Below are 5335 nucleotides of genomic sequence, written 5' to 3' on the forward strand. Positions count from 1 at the left end.
GCAGATCTTGGTGGTGCCCCTCCACTTCTTTTGGAGCTGCCTTTTCACTCTTCTCTGGGTTCTTTTACCCCCTTACTGCGTCGCTGCAGTCCTGTTTCCTTTAAACCCACCTATTACTGGTTGACTCTCTGTCACGTTTTTCCCCTGCTTGATCTTTGTTTACGTAACCTCTAGGTTGTGCTCTGTCTTCTCCCTACTTGACTGTCACGGAATTATCTGACTTTTTCTCTACATTCAGTCTAAAATGTCGCCTAGATATTCCAGATCTGATAAAGCAAAATGGGTAGCAGGCTCCCTACGAAGTGCTCGTAGATCTCCAGTTCGAATTCCTGACAGAGATACCTCCAGACTAGCTGACGAAAACAAGCTCACCCTCATAGGGAGGGTTACTAACCCTAGAGTTCAAAAAGCAAAGGCGATTGTCGAGTACTTACCCCAATTCTGGAACCTCGACAACAGAGTTACTGGTCGAGACCTCGGACCAGAACTCTTCCAATTCCGTTTTGAAACTGAAACGGATCTGCAAAGCGTTCTCAAGAAAGGTCCATACCACTTCAAGCAATGGATGCTTATCCTTCAACGTTGGGCTCCCATCATTTCGGCTTCCTTTCCCAACACCATCGAGTTTTGGATTCGTATCCATAAGCTCCCTGCACTCCTTTGGGACGACCAGACTGTTCGTACAATTGGTAAGGAGCTGGGACCCGTAACTGGCCAAGACTCAACTAAAGCCAGGGTCCGCGTAGAAATCAATGGCCTTTTACCGTTGGAAAGAAGTGTCCCAATACGTCTTCCCTCAGGAGAGGTCACTTCGGTTGAATTAGAGTATGAGAGACTCGAAAAGCATTGCTTCCACTGCCTCTCTCTCTCTCATGAGAAACGGCACTGCCCTCTACTCTCATCCCCTGAGGAAAACAATAGCAAACCCCTGGGAATCAACCAACAACTCACTCTCAACAAACTCGACGACAAACGCAGAATCGACCGTCGAAGAGATACAAGGACACCAAGGTTTGACTCTACCGTTAATCCTAGAGCTCCTCCCTCTGCTAGCACTTTTCGAAACAAAGAAGATCGGCGTGAAGACTCAGTTCGTAGGCATTCCCCCCCTAGGCGCCCATCTACCCTCTCTCATCACACTCGTCAGTACCAACCTCGCCACCACACTTCTAGTTATTCTCACCGTACTCCTGCAGAACCCTCACGAGGTTTCTCCCAAAGCAGTCCTCAACACTCTTTACCAAGAAATTCTGATAGAGATAACTTCTCCAAAGGAACTAATGACGCTTCTCCAAGGAGAACTGATCCTCGAACTCTTTCTGCTGTTTTGGAGTCGGAAGGTGCACGCACTTCCAGAGGAAGACCTGCAAACAACTCTCCACTTCTTCGTGAAGCTTCAGCCTCTGCTCGACTTGACTTATCACATACGCCATCCCCAAGGCCTACACGAAACCCCCCAACACTACTAATCCTCCCTTCTCACCAAGAGTCTGAGGGTTTGCCTATCTCGTCGCAGAGCAGACGCCCTGCCCTTGAACGACTCTCTTTGGGAGAAGGTACTAGTAATCACCTACAAAGACAAGAGGTCTCTGTCAACTCCAGCAAACTTCAGGATGTTGAGGTACGTTATTTGGCTTCTGATGATCACCCCAATGCTCACCTCTCACCCACCAATCCCTTGTCTGCGAGATCCCCTGTTCTCACCCCTGAGAGAACTCCCATTGCTCTCCGCCTAGGACCCTCCACTGCTCCAACTAAGAGGAAACAAACAAAAGCCAAAGCTGGTTCCACAAGATCAGTCGCTAATACAACCTCAAAATCCATTTCAAAGTCTGCGGGCAAACGGAAAGTCCCTCGAGCTCCGGCTAAACCAAGGGGAGCAAGGAGTCCCCTCCAAGGGGCAAGCATAAGAAAAGTGAACTCCATAAGATCAACTAACCCTCCTAGGAAGCGACTGTGCGCATGTTCCTCTAGGACTTTACCTTGCGATAAGGACAACAATGCAGGCCCCAGCTTTGTTCCCTCAACGCAGCCTGCTATCAACCTTATTCCTGCTACCGTAAGGGAAGTGGTGGATTTTCGATCCCCACTAAACCCTCTTCCTTAGTTATTTTGAGCTGGAACTGCCAGGGTTTGGGAAGCAACCGGGCAGTTCGTCGTCTTAAGGAATTACACCGATGTTTTTCCCCAAACTTTTTGTTTCTCATGGAGACTAAAAATGCAGATGATTTTATTGTTTCCTCCTTTCAAGAACTTGGTTTCACAAATCATTTCACAGTTCCCCCCATTGGTTTAAGTGGTGGTTTGGCTCTCCTTTGGAAAGAAGGAATCTCTATTGATATTTTGGACTCCTCCCCAAATTTCATAGATGTAAAAGCTACTTTCAAACAAGTTTCCTCTTTCATTACCTTTATTTATGGTCCTCCTCAGCAAGAAAATAGAGCGTTATTCTGGTCACACATGACCACTTTAGGTTCTCTCCGTGAAGAGGCCTGGTTACTTACTGGAGATTTCAATGACATCCTCAACAACGACGAAAAAGTTGGTGGTCCTCCTCGATGGGAAGGTTCTTTTTTAAATTTTCGGAGCTTTGTCTCTCAAAGTGGCTTATGGGACGTCAAGCACACGGGAGAGGCTTTATCCTGGAGGGGTAAACGCTACTCTCACTTCATCCGCTCAAGATTAGATCGCTCTCTAGCTAACTGCTCATGGACAGAAGCCTTCCCCCTTGGGCGTTGTAAGTACCTCCGTTTTGAGGGTTCGGACCACAGACCTCTGGTCACTTTCTTCAATGTTACTGTTCGCAAAAAGACAGGTTTGTTCCGCTTTGATCGCAGACTCACCTCAAAACCTGAAATCCGAGACCTTATCTCCAAAACATGGACGGATCAGACCTCTGCAGAAGATCACGTTATCACTAAGCTTAATAGATGTCGCTCGGAGATCATTAAATGGACTAAAGAGCAACATCACAACAGCAGCAAACTGATCAAAGATTTGCAGCAAGGTTTGGATGAGACTCTCTCCAATGCTGTTCCAAATGATGACCTGATCTCTGAACTTTCCTCAAGCCTGGAGCAAGCTTATAAGGACGAGGAACTCTTTTGGCGACAACGAAGTAGAGTCCAATGGCTTCAAGCCGGGGACAAAAACACATCTTACTTCCACGCGGTCACAAGAGGCAGAAGAGCCATTAATGCTTTCTCTGTCATCGAAAATGAACAAGGAGAGGAATTCACCGAAGAGGAACACATCGCCTCTGTTTTTGCCAACTACTATGGCTCCATCTTTACCTCGAATGACAATGAAGACTTCAAGGTGGTTGAAGAAACCCTTCACTCTTCTATCTCCCAATCAATGAATGAGAAGCTAACAATGATCCCTGACAATGCTGAAATAAAAGCAGCTGCCTTCTCAATCCACCCCGGGAAGGCCCCTGGCCCTGATGGCTTTTCTTCAAGTTTTTACCAGACTTTCTGGGACATTATTAGTGAAGACGTTTGCCGAGACATTCGGAGTTTCTTTGTTACAGGTTATCTGAACCCACGCCAGAACGAAACACATGTGAGACTAATCCCCAAGGTGACTACCCCTAGAAGAGTGAGCGATTATAGACCCATTGCCCTTTGTACCACTCATTACAAAATCATTGCCAAAATTCTCACTAAGCGTCTGCAACCCCTCCTACATCAACTCATCTCGCCTTTTCAATCTGCCTTTGTTCCAAATCGAGCCATCTCAGATAACGTTCTTATAACACATGAGATCTTGCACTTCCTCAGAACATCCGAAGCTAAGAAGTATTGTTCAATGGCGGTTAAGACGGACATGAGCAAAGCTTATGACCGCATTGAATGGGGCTTCCTCAAAGCTGTTCTAAGAAAACTTGGCTTCAGTGACACATGGATTTCTTGGATTCTCACTTGTGTTAACTCAGTTTCTTACTCCTTTCTCATCAATGGAGTTCCTCAAGGTCTAGTCATCCCATCCCGTGGATTGCGTCAAGGAGATCCCCTTTCCTCCTATCTTTTCATTCTTTGTACCGAGGTTCTTTCTGGTTTATGCGTCCAGGCTCAGAATCGAGGCTTACTTCCTGGTATCAAAGTTTGCAGAACAAGCCCTCCGATTAACCATCTTCTATTTGCAGACGATACTATGTTCTTTTGCAAATCAAGTGATGCGTGTTGTCAAAACCTGTTGAAGATCTTGAGTACTTATGAAAAAGCTTCGGGTCAGTGCATCAATCTTAACAAATCTACCATTACGTTCTCTTCAAAGACTCCACCTTCAATGAAAACCCGAGTTAGGTCTACTCTCAACATCTCACAAGAAGGTGGTCTCGGTAACTACTTAGGACTCCCGGAGAATTTTGGTCGCAAGAAAAGAGACATTTTTGCCTCAAATGTCGATAAAATCCGCCAAAGAGCTCACAGTTGGTCCTCGCGATGCCTGTCTGGAGCAGGAAAACAAGTTCTCCTCCAATCCGTTCTCACTGCCCTCCCTGTTTATTCTATGTCCTGTTTTAAGCTCCCAGTATCACTCTGCAAACAAATTCAATCTGTCTTCACTCGCTTTTGGTGGGATGACAAGCCTGACAAGAGAAAAATGTGCTGGGTGGCGTGGGAATCTCTTACACAACCGAAATATGCAGGCGGTTTAGGCTTTCGCAACTTAGAACACTTCAATGACGCTCTTCTCGCCAAGATAGGATGGAGGCTAATCAAAGAACCAGACTCATTACTAGCCAAAGTGCTATTAAACAAGTACTGTAGTTCCTCCACCTTCTTAACTTGTTCCTCCTCTCCCCGTGTAGCCTCTCATGGCTGGCGTAGCATCCTTGTGGGCAGAGACCTCTTGCTCCAAGGGTTAGGTTGGGCAATAGGGAATGGTGCAAACATTAGTGTCTGGAACGACCCGTGGTTGTCACTTTCCCAACCTAAGCGCCCCCTCGGACCCCCAACTCAAACAGGAGCAGACCTTAGAGTCTAAGATCTCATTTGCCAAGATTCCAATGACTGGAATGTGGACGCCATTCGTCAACACTTACCTCAATATGAGGCCGAAATTCGTTCTTTAATCCCAAGCTCTGTCCCCGCAACAGACTCATTGATTTGGTTACCTGAAAAATCAGGTTCTTATTCTTCCAAAACAGGTTATGCCTTGGCAAAGAAGCTTCCTCAGAAATCAGCAGGGAATTCCTTTGATTGGACGAAGCTTATCTGGAACACAAAGCTGCCTCCCAAGCTCAAAACCTTCCTCTGGAAACTCACTTCTGGTGCTCTCGCTGCCGGTTCCAACCTAGCAAAAAGAGGACTCAATGACAATACAGGGTGTA

This window comes from Camelina sativa, chromosome 15 (assembly GCF_000633955.1).
Source record: "Camelina sativa cultivar DH55 chromosome 15, Cs, whole genome shotgun sequence".
NCBI lineage: Eukaryota > Viridiplantae > Streptophyta > Magnoliopsida > Brassicales > Brassicaceae > Camelina > Camelina sativa.